Source organism: Bombus pascuorum, chromosome 1 (genome assembly GCF_905332965.1).
Source record: "Bombus pascuorum chromosome 1, iyBomPasc1.1, whole genome shotgun sequence".
NCBI lineage: Eukaryota > Metazoa > Arthropoda > Insecta > Hymenoptera > Apidae > Bombus > Bombus pascuorum.
In genome coordinates, this window is record NC_083488.1 from 8,465,843 (window position 1) to 8,478,467 (window position 12,625).

At 35.1% G+C, this 12,625-nt stretch overlaps 2 protein-coding genes across 3 annotated transcripts in view; one reads left to right on the forward strand and one right to left on the reverse strand.

The window, feature by feature from the left end:
- Positions 1-12,625, reverse strand: part of LOC132916426 (caspase-1-like) — a 223,250-nt gene that overhangs the window by 100,396 nt on the left and 110,229 nt on the right. The gene's annotated exons all lie outside the window — the stretch shown is intronic.
- LOC132916256 (phosphoinositide 3-kinase adapter protein 1) overlaps positions 1-12,625 on the forward strand; it is a 45,643-nt gene that overhangs the window by 15,463 nt on the left and 17,555 nt on the right. The window lies entirely within an intron of this gene.

Here is a 12,625-nt window from a genome sequence, read left to right on the forward strand (position 1 = left end):
TGTATTTTTCCCTTGTAATCTTCAAATATTAAGACTGCGAGTAGAATGAGTTAATTCGTCCTTTATCTTCCAATAATACTCAGCGAGGGAGCGACTTCGATCGAAGAAGAATCGAGTCTATAAAAGCATCTTGAGAACTACATACCATACATACCATAATACCGTAGGATATTATTTCATGTCAAAAGTCCCGTCTACTTATTACTATTTCGATTTGACTACATTGATGTATTAATGAATGGGTCAACGAGACTCAATTGGCCGATCAAGAGATCTTAGAATCGCGTGGACAGATCGAAACAAAGGGATGAATGTCGCGTTTGATTCTCATAGGCGAATATTCGCCGATTTCATTCTTTCCTCCTTGTCGATCAATCGCGGCGTGGCAATTATGGTCGGCACTCGAACGAAAAAGACCCGTAGTTCGTTCCCACGGGCCAGATTTCGCTTTGCACGCGCCCGCATGCTCGTTCGAATCACGTACAAAAGCCTCGTTACGAATTCGAACCGGTCCTGATCGTTTGACGACGATTCGCGCGGTGAAACCCATTGTTGGTCCTTGTGGAATCGATTTTTTTAATCGAATTTACCAGTTAAGTCGATATAGTTTGGGAAGAAATGCTGTAGGTGTGCGATAAAGAAATAATTTGGATTTCAACTAATCTTTGTTAGAGAAGGGTTGTTGCATATTAAAATTGTACTATATTATTGTATTATAGTATTTAAGCTAGGTTTGCATTAATATGTTAGGTAATTACACAATGATATATTGTCAGATTCTAATGATCATGATCATCTTCTGAGATAGAAACGTTAGAAGTTTTATGCTTGAAAATTTTTAATAATTTGTGCAAGTTTTAAAACTCTCTTTGTAGAGTATTGTTAAAAAGTAATACTTTGTGAATCAAAAAGGGTTTCATTTAAAATACATTTTCTATTATGCTCTTGTTCAAACTCCAAATAAGTTGAAATTTTAGTGTGATTGTTATCAAGAATAATTCAGTGTTTGATTATTTCTTTTTCGAGAAGAAAAGTTGCTGTATCTAAGAAGTGTCCTTTTATATTATTATAGCATGCTATGATTAGGTAGTACATAGATGTATAGGCAATTTAGGCTTGAAAAGAAATTTTCATTCGATTATTTTCTTCCAGTGGAAATAAGTAATGGTACTAGATGATTAGGAAGTAAATAATACTAACATGAATCGACTGGAATGAGATATTAAATATCGCCCGGATCGAAAAACTATCCCTTTCGTGATTATACGCTTTTCTTTAAAGTTCCATACTTTATGTATACTTATTTTCGGTTGTAATCACTGAAACATCCAAAAATACCCCGAAAATCAATCAGTCGAAATTTTTGCGAACAACAGGCCCGAAAAGTGCAATTCTCATAGAAGCCAGGTTCCTCTTGGAATTCCAATTAGGAATCGCGGTCTTAAAGGAAATCCGGTGATCTTTGATCGGCTCGAAGAGATAATCTTCGGCTGTGGACGGACGTGTGTAGACGACACCCGGTCCCCGGAAGCCCAATACTCTTAGTATTCGTCGAACGAGTCGCGTTTTCCGATCTGTGCCCGATCGAGACACCCGAACCCAAAACGCGGCAGATAGATTGTAAAATTTACGGCCATACGTGATCCATCGATCGTGGCGATTGCACATGATCCGACCGCGACTCTCAGAACTTATGTCGTCCACGTGTCTCACGTGTTCCATTGTTGTTGCTTAATTAGCTACGGGACTTTCCGGTTCAGGCAATGCACATGGATTGGAAGCGTGTATGAGCTCCAAGGGGAATGCTGATTATATAAATATCTGTTCGAATGCAGAGATTGATAGGAAATCGTTATGTGATTTGATTACGAGACGTAGAAAGTAAAAATTATTTCACGCTTAAATGCTATCATGAGCAGAATTTCACTCCACGTGAATTTTGTTTCAGTATTAACATTCTGTAACAATAGCTATTATGCTAATATTATGTAATAATGCATTAACCACTGCAAATAATGATTTAATCTACTATAATCTATATCTTCTATAAATTCTATATCTTCTAATATTAAATAATAACGAAGCATTTAGTTCCTACAATAATAACTTTCACTCGTGATCGTTTTTCTGGTTTAATTTTGTAAAATTAGGTATCGGAGGTAGTCTCAGTTGTAGAACATTTATTGGAATTGAACGCAGAGAGGTTTTATGGATGTATAGAAAAGTAATGGAGGATTTTGTAGATCTAGGATTAATTGGGAAATTTAATTTCAAAATTACAAGAATTTTCGAAGATACGTAGAGTAATTAAAGATGTTACAAAATGGAATTATTGCAATTTTGTATTTATATTTGATGTTAAAAGAATCTTGGCTACGAGTGACTTTTAATATGTAAAATAGATTTCTTTTGATACTCTGTATTGGAACAAAAGTACTTCAGATTTACTGAAGTCTAAATAACAAGCTTCAGACAAACAGATTCGAGGAGCCTTCAAAACGAACTCGTGGCTCTCCCCCGTTTCTGTTTTCAATTAAAGCCGGAAATGAAGCGTGGATATCCGCGCAGGCCAGACTTCGAGAATCCTCGATTCCACCAACTGCGTTTGCAAACGCAGACGTCGAAGAAACACGGGAAAAAATTCAGGTTTCAGACCGTAGAAAATAAAGAACCGGCTTGTTAATTATTCTCAACATCTATTATGCGATCAAAAAATATATTATTAGAATGTATCAAACTTAAAAAGAACGAATCCAATTCAACAAACAAGTAGATACAAATAAAAATTCAACAAAATTCCAACATTCGAAAAACTATATTTCTCAAACAAATTCGAAAACATGATTCGAAATCATAATTTGTACACCACATTAAAATTATTATTTACGAGAAACCTCTGAATAATTACGCTCCATCTGTCATGGAATATTCAATACCACGTATTAATTTCGCTTAATCCTTTTAAGCTCGTGTTACATTACGCAAAATGGTACTCTTACAAGTTCTTAACAAAACAATAGAGACATTCGTTTTCGACGAAACCAGTTATCATCGTTTGTAATTAATCTAGATCGTTGACGATTCGACAAGACTTGGTTCTTTAATTCCTTTCTTCAGAATTTTTCCTTTCATTCAGGAAATTGCCAAACACAATCAAGACAAATATCAAATTCGAACAGGCGAAGAATCAGAGAAATAACATCTCTGCTTTAAACATCGACGATAACGAGGTCGTCGTTCGCTTTAACCGGAAGTTTTCGTTCACTTGTTGACATTGTCACGTCGTTCCCGTCAGTACGACCCGTCGAAAGGATACACTCTGCTTTATACTATATTTTCCATGGTGTGTACGGGGCCACACGTAGCTAGCAGGATAAACTGTGTGTACGAGTACGACGAAAGAACCGGTGCATCCGGCTCTGCGGAATCGCGCCATGTTGCATCCGGACGAGACGTTGTCGTGACACCCTGTCCCCGGGTGTCGTTAAAACAAACCGTGTCGACAAGCCACGCTGATTCGTATTCCAGCTCTACGACAACGCGACCTGTCGCGTTTCCGTTTCGACATCGGTCTTTCAGTCTTCTAGAGGGTAATAAATTACCAACCACCAAGAACATGTATACTTCATATTGATATTGGTGTTGTTTGACGAATCGTAGCTTATGGACAATGTTTTCGTAAGCTTGTTACAATATATATGGTGTTTAACGCGTATTACGTGTCACTTGAATGCTCAACGATGCTCGGGAGTATTTTTTCTATAAATGAATTTTGCTTTATTCGCGAGAATAATTAGAATTTCGGAATCTGATGGGAAATTAGTGAGAAAGTAATAATTTGCAATACCTTTTTAACACTTTTATAGACAGGTATTATTGGTAACAGAAAATGTCACATTAATAGCTGCGTTTTCAATGAAATAGAGTCATAGAGTGTTCCTTTCCTATTTTTTTTATCTTGTTTATATGTTTTATATTTTGACAGATCTGACAACATCCTAATCTTACAGTCTTCGACAAGAAATTGTATACTATTTTAATATCTAATCTTGAAAACATCTTTACACATTTATTTACCTAAAATTCACTTTATCTAATCATTGGTAGAACTGACAATTGTAATACTTTCAAGTGTGAGAACCTTTAATACCTCAAAATTGTTCACTCTAACATTACGAATTTAATTTAAATTCATCTTTTCGTTAAATTTCAGTCAGAAGATTATTAAAGATATAATATTTATCGTGTTTCTGCCGTGTCAACTCAAAAGGGTGTATCTGTAAATTTCGCTTAAATCGAGTCATTGCTACCAGGTAGCACAAAAGTAATTAATTTATATGTTTATTAAATAAGAAATTTATATCTTGGGCGTATATGATATCGATGTCTGGTTGTTAAATACTAAAAGTAATTTTTTTCAAATCTACCTTTCGTCCAGATACGCCTATTTCAATTAACACGTGAGATATCCTCCAATGGTGTTCAATTTTAACAGTTCGATATTCTGAATGCCAGAAAAGCTTCAATTTCATATAGTAAAATATATATTTTTCCTACATGCTGTTTGATTTTAACAAATCGATATTCCGTGTGTGAAAATAAAAACACACCTGTCATATCAAAAACGATTTCTTTAACAGTCGAGAGTAAAATATTGCTATCATGTGAAATATTTTTTAGAACTCGTCCACGTTGTTCGATATTGGTTGTATACACCAGGAAATATGCAGTTAATTGTTCCCTCGACGCAGAGATGCAGAATAATAATTAATGATTCTGTTTCGCGTAACGAAGCTCGTCCGATGGCATGTTAAGCAGACAATAGAGCAGGTCGCGATAGATCTGTCTGCAAGATGCCGGTCAATAACCGTGAAATTAAGCATTCCACCGGCACATGCCTCTTTCCATCCGCGTATATATTTACCGGTTATACTTCCTGGTGTCGGTCGAGCACGATTTCCGGTCCCACCTTTGCTCGAACTTCGTTTCCGGAACGCGACGACTCGATTTCCTTCCCTCTCGATTGCTCTCTTCGATTTTCATTTAACGTCCTCCGTTCACGTGTTACACGTTGTTATTGTTCGAAATTAAAAACGTGATCTACCTACCAATTTCTTTGCTTTTCTTTCCTTTTTAAGTAAAAAACAACTTTTCATTATTTCTATATATAAATCAATGCACTAGAAGGTATATCCGGAATGTTGTAAATAAAACAATTTTGCAATAATTATACACAAGTATAGAACATTGAAAGCAGTTCGATAGAAGTTGCGTATATAAACAATTAGAAACGTAAAAAAAGTTAAAAACCAATTAGGAATATAAAGCGTAGTATAACAGGAGTATAAAATATGGAAGAAATTGAACGTAGAAAAAATGGGAAATGTGAAAAATTAAAAAATTACGACAAATTAGCTACGTAATAAAGTGGAAATATGAAATATTAGAACGATAAAAAGTTCAAGGATATTCGACTGAGATATGCTTAAATGCTTCCCTGCGTTACTTAATTTTCCATGCTTCAGTTAGCACAATACACGGACATATATTTTACTTCGCTATACACGTCACCAAGGACGAACATAAATCCACTATATCTACTATGGTAAAACACCAGCCACTGGGCATATTAATTAATTGAAAATAATTACTATTTGATCGTTAACTCCAGCTATACCCGAGAAGCTAAAAATTAAAGGTTCCGTTCGCCAGGACGGAAGCCATCTTCCGTCTTTTTGCACCATCCGATCCTGGAAAAGAAGGAAATAAAATAGAGAGAGAGAGAGAGAGCTCTTCCCTTGGGGCGTAATTATTCTTAATTATCCCTCGGTCGTCCTTCGACATCATTAATCGCGCTAATTTGACCGGTTAACGAGCCAACCACTGGATTCAGCGAAGCAAAATTGCAAATTGCTCTCGTACTCCGTGGCTTGACCCGTTTCCACGAATTATTTCGATCTGATTTGTTTCTCTACAAGGAAATTTATTGATGTATAGACCAAAGACTAGCCAAACATCCGAAAACAAACAACATGGATCCTCTCATTGAGTGATCGACGCCATGTATCGGATGAATCATGTGTTTCTAACATTTTTCAAGGATATATGTGTTTTAAATTTAAAAACCTAGAATTTATAAACTGGTAATGGGATATCTTTTCTTTTTGCTAGTTGGAAAGATTGAATTCAGCGGAGTGTTTGTTTTCGAAGTATCACAATGAAGCGTGATAAATTGCTTTAGTTGAAAGTGTTTCATAACCATAGAGAAAAAATCCTTTCAAAATCTACATATTTTCCACTGCTACGAGCTTCTTCTCTTTCAGTCTCGTTTCATAGGTTCTTCAGATATATTACACGGACGAAATTATCCCAGCAAAGTAGAATTCTTATTGAATAACCGTGAACGGCCAATACCTAATCCAGAATATACGAAAAATCTCCGATTCATTCATCCTTTTCATCCGAACAATTGGTGCAAGATCCCTTCAAGAACATCCTACTCTTTCTTCAACAGAAATCTTTATCCTCGAAAAAATCACAATTACGAGGAATAATCGCGTGGAAATGGAAAAGAATCTTTTCTTAATTTAACTTCTAATGCAGTAGCTGCGCGTTAAAGGTCATTCCAGCCCTCTGCTAAGAGCGAAAATGGATAAAATAAAGTTGTAAGGTTTAATGTCCCTCTGAAACGCGTTTCATCGTCTTTGTCCCACGTAGCAGTAATTATTTTCGTCAGCCGTCGCAGATCGAATTATAAAATCCCTATTGTGGCCTAATAGAGGCGCACAAACCTTTTAAACGAGGGTTAATTGCGACCAAGTAAAAAAAAGAAGAAGAAGAAGGAGGGACCGCGATGGAGAATGCACGGGGAAACGATTTCGAGACCCGATTTTGATTCGCGCCCTGGAAAGGGCTTCGTGATCGGAGCCGGAATGATCATCAAGTACCTAAACGAACCCTGATTGGTCAATACGCAATGTCCGGCAACTGCGATTTATTCGGTGAACCGGAAGTACACTGTTGCTGCTCTGTCGATAACTCTCGTACGAATGTCACGTCCGTGCGGCAGTGCGTAAATCATTTGCATAATGTTTGAAACAATGCTCAGTTATCAAAAGGGATCGTGTCGATGATTAATTTGTCGAAACATTTGTTGACAAACGAGATTCTTTCATCCATCACGGTGACCAAGCAGTGAAATAACGCGCAAATTACAGGTTACGGAAATTAATTAATAAATAAGAATTTAATAAATAAAGAGCCGAGGTAAGAAATAAGTTACTCTACAAGAGATAACATTCTTGAAAAACAAGGTATAGACAAATTTTATTTGAAACATAGATGAAATTTGTTAATTTGAAACAAACGTCTCAATGATTTTAATTACTTTTATCTTAGAAATTACATAGATGGAGAATTTAACATTTTTTTAATGATTTCGATTTTAATATGAATGCAAATTTTAAATATCGTGTTTGGCACATATTTGAGTAAGGAACGCAGTAAAATTATTTTATAACGTAACTCTTACCGGCACATGAACGGAAGCGTCTACTCGAGAAATGTCTACGAATCGACGCGAATAAATTATGCAACGGAAGCCGGCGAAGCTTGTTTCCGTGGCGGTGCAGAGCGATTTAGCGACAATCGCCAGTAAATACCGCGTGAAATGTCGCTGGCTGCAGGGACCAGTCGTCCCTTGTGCACCAACGTATAGTCGTGCCTATTTCTGTTTTTACAGCCGCCCCTTTATTATTTTTATCTGGCCGGCAGCCGCTTATTTTTGTGTTCATATGCATTTTCCATGGTGCGTCGACATTCAGCACCCATTCCCCCATAGCGTGGCGGCTCTTCTCTATTTTTACGTCATCCGTGAAAAAGCGTCCGGGGAACGGTACCGTGAATTTTACGCGAATTCGACGTCCCTCAGCCATTTACGTCCCCTATCTCGTCCCTGGGAAACTGTGCTTTGAAGTTTCATAAAATTATATTTTCCAAGCTTAATGATCTCCCTTCAATTTTACTACGACAGTCACTGGCGTTAATTGTCGAATGTTTGAGGACGAGGAGTTCCTCCAGTATTAATACTTGCAATCCTTTAATAATATTTCTGAACTTTTACTAATATTTATGTAGAAATATTGCAATTAATCTCGCTTCAATTTCACTGCAAGATTTGCTGGCGTTGATTGTCGAATGTTTCAAGACGAGAAGCTGTTTGAATTTTAATTTTTTTAATTTTACTGATATTTATGTAGAAATATTGAAATTAACCTCGCTTTAATCTTACTGCAGGCTACCACTCGTGTTTTTACTTCAGTAGTAGAATTTTACTCGCCACGAAATACAAGTTATCGACGTTTATAATTTCTCGTGCATAATAACGAATTATCGTTTGATCTAGATACTTTACATTTTTAACAATATGCTTCTCAGTCAAAAGCTTTTTATCGAGTTTCCAAGGGCTTAAATTTGAGATTGAAATTAGTATCCGGCGATTCAGTGAATTTCCAATGAATTTATTAGGCTTCCTAGTTACCTTCGCCCCTATAGTGATTCTGTGAAAGTGTAGGAAGATCTCACCTTTAGATACGGTAAATCCGTACCATCTTGTTTGCTCTTTCAGGCACAGAAAAAGATATAGGTCTGCCACGATAGGAAAAGGCTATTTATTTTGAGGGACGTTCTCGTATCTCCTGATCTACACCTACGTCCTCCTCAGCTGTGTCTCGTAAAAACCGAAAAATCGATATTACTATCCATGAAATTTTTCTTCTGTAAATTTATTAATTTTATATCATTATCTTTTCTTATTTCAATGAATCAACTTTCGTTTACTTTTCATAATAATTCGCCAATTCTTGTATGCTCGATAAATATATTTATTCCAGTAAAACTGCTCCTAAATTTTAATAATTATTTTTATGATCCCTCCTTTATGAATCGTTTCCATCATCAATAATTCATAAAAGTTTCTCAAAATTAAAAACAAAATTCCTTGTTCTTTATACATTTTTAGTGCTCCAAATTAAAACACAAGATATTCCAATTACAAAAAATGCGATAAAATGAAAATGTGTTCTTCCAAAATATGAGTTTCTCTCTCTTATAGATATCTTTTTTCTTTTCACTAAAATTACCGAATCGCCAGGATATGAAGTAACTTCTTCTACGTAAAAGGAAGGACAAAATCAACATTCAAGTAAAGTTCAGAAGAGATTGACCGAATTTAACTCGACAGAGCGTAAGCTGGTACAAAATTTGCATGTTTAACGAATCGACATAATCGAATGATCCCGGTCGCTCCTTTGTTTCCGTAAAGAGTCGACCGCCTACGAAGATCATGACTCGGAAAGTTTCGAGTTCGTTAAGCGTCTATCTTAAAAGTTCAAGAGTAACCAGACACACCTCTTTGACTCCATAAGCCTCATAAATTTATGCCACAATTTTCCGCTAGTGTTTCCCCACGTAGAAAAGTTTGTTTGAGTTGTAGAATAATAAATCACGAACGATGATAAAGAAGCCTGTTTCATTAAATAATTATAGCTTCTCGTTCGATCCATCTCAAATTACTTATTAATTGCTCGTATGTATTAGTAATTATGAAGATATTATTACACATTACATTAACGTTTTATGCTTCGTTGTAATTTCCTTTAATATCCAATTCTTTGCGTTTATTGCTCAATTATTTTGTTTTTAAATCTTTCATAAGATAGCTATTTTATATTTAATGTTCTACAGTTTTTACTGCTCCGTATAGAAAGGAAATTGAGTTCAAATCGATACCTGGTGATAAAAAAGTTCAAATAAGAACAATAGGGTGTCGTCTGGAATGACCAGATAATTAGTGATTGATTGCTGTCAATTAAGTCAATCACAGAGTATTAATTATTTTTGTCGCTCTAGATCTACCAGTCGAGACGGAAATAAATTTTATATAATTATAAAACTTTGTTTTTTGAGAGGAAATATCTCTAATACACATCCTACTTCTCTTTTATTAGAATTATGTATTTAATTTTTAAGACATGAAATTGTTTTTTATCTTCAATCCTTTTAAAACTGTAATTCAATATTTACTGAAACCTCCTATACAATGATGAATCTTGTTATTATTTTTAAGTAGATAAATCTACAAAATTTATTTTAAATAATGGAAAACGTAAAAAAATAAAATGTCTAGAGAGAAACTCCTATAGGAAGTAAAGTGTTTCTACAGCGATGTCCCAAGGCTTGCCTATTTTCAGGAGCGATTCCAAGCTTGAAACTCGATACTCTTGTGCTCGAAACTGTCCAGTAAAAGGAACCACTTTCTACCCGTGGATGTAAATATTCCTTCCGCATTTTTACGTTAAATCAATCTTTCCGTCATAACTTCCTATTTTCGAGAATAAAAGGACTTATTGAAGAAAATATAAAACGATCAAACTCTTGTACAGAAAAATATATCTATATCAAGCAGATCTTTATAAATACAATTTATAGTGAAATGACGCACATACTCCCATCTTTTAATAAATTCCCTCTAATATATTACACTGCCATTTAAGCTTAAATTAAATAAAACTTCTCAATGTTTCAAATATTTCTAACATTTTTTACAAATATCAAGCAACGATACACAAACAAAATATAGTATCGCATAAATCGCAATAATTCTTCTTTTTGCACATAATTTACTAAACATCTATTTTTTTTAATAACAGGGAAAAATTATCTTCGATGTACCTAAGGGAATTTTTGTAAGAAATATTTGCAATTACTTGAAATTTACGGAACCTACACGAATTATTACCTATAATATTACTCCCGTATTTTGATGCACCACAGGGTGTTTTTCGATCTCGTGAGTATACGCGAGTTATATCATTCGATGGTGCCACGTGCAAGGGTCAAAATATCGAGAGGAGAGACTCCGGTGAAGGATTGGTTTCTTTATTATCTCCGTGGAAATTTATGAGTAGCATAGATAAATTATATCTGTGAGAACTCCCGGCATCCTGTATACGAGATAGTTTTAACAAATAAGGGCCACGGTGATTTTTTGGTTCAATCAGAGCCGACCAGATAATCCTGATTTACAGTCACTGCTGACACCGCTGTCTCGTTCGTCTTCAATTTCCCCTCATTTCTTTAGAGGAATCGTGTCATTAAAATCTTGGAAATTCGTAATATCGCTTCTAAGGAGATATTTAAAAAAAGAACGAGCTTTTTACTGCGACAGTGGAGAAGAAAGAAATAGAAAGAATAAAACGCATCGTTTCATTGCTGTCGAAGAAAAAGTTAATCGGAAGAGCCAATATTACAGCAATTTGCGCTTGAAGATATATTTCACGTACAGTACTTTTTCTCCATCCCTGACCCAAAATAGATACATTTTTTATCGAAATAAATCCTTAAAGGGATAAGTGATCCGAATAAATTTTTATTCGGATAAATTCTTACACGAATAGTTTCTCACTCGAATAAATTCTTGTTCGATTAGATATTCTGTCATTTTTATGTGAAACAAATTTTATTCCTTATATCTTTATTCGTTACCAGTTATCCGAGTACAATTTTGCTCAACTCTGCGAAGCAACGATACCACCATAAAGAATGTCATAGGAAACACGTTGGCAGACGTGTTGTCATAGCTGTGTACTGCAATTCGTTCTTTCACGCCGCCAGAAACCCTTTTTCTTGTCAGCCTTCGTTCACTGGTTCTGCGAATTCGCGATTTATATCTCTCGACGCTGCTAAATATGACTAATTACAAGACGTCGAGTGCCGTTCACCACCACGCGGCTCTCTTTGTGTATATAATAGCCTAATCCTTTCTTTTGATTCAGACCAGGTAGTAAGATTCAATTATCATCTAGAGAATTTCTGTCAACAAATTTTCCACGTTTTCTTCTGATTTATCTTTTTATATCGAAATTTCGAGCTGTTTGTTTCGTTCGAATATGTTCTGATCATGAATGATCGACTGAGATTTTTGAAGGATTTCTTGCAAAAATGAAAGTAGTTGGTGTAGTGATATTAAATCGTTAGTTTTTAAATACTATGTTCACTTTTTCGTTATATAGCTGTATTTGCTTTGCTATATTGTTATGAATTATGATTTAGGAGTCTACTGTAGAACAATTGAGATTTCTCCGTATCTGGAACTTTGTCAAAGTCCAATGCATTCAATGATTGTTCACGTATCTTTTGTGTCTATTACAATTCTATGGAAACGCCTATTGAAAGACATGGATTTCGATGTGATTGATATTGCATCGTCTGTAACCCATATTTGTAATTAGTCATTTGTAATTAGCCAGACGAACGCGTGGATTTGAGATATACATCAAAATGGTCATAACAGGTGAACATATGTTACTTAATTATTCGTGACATATAAACATATGTCATTTAATTATGCGAAATAATTTGTGAAAAGAGATATACAACAGTTTGGGATATAAGATATAATTAATAAATATTATTTCTTAATGAAATAATATTTTTCTCTTAATAATCTTTGTCTTTTTAATTAAATAATCATTGCAATGCTCGACATTGCAGGTCCAAGAGGACATGGACAATAATTAAGCAACTACATAGTAATATCAGAAAATCGATAAGCTGCAAGTTTATA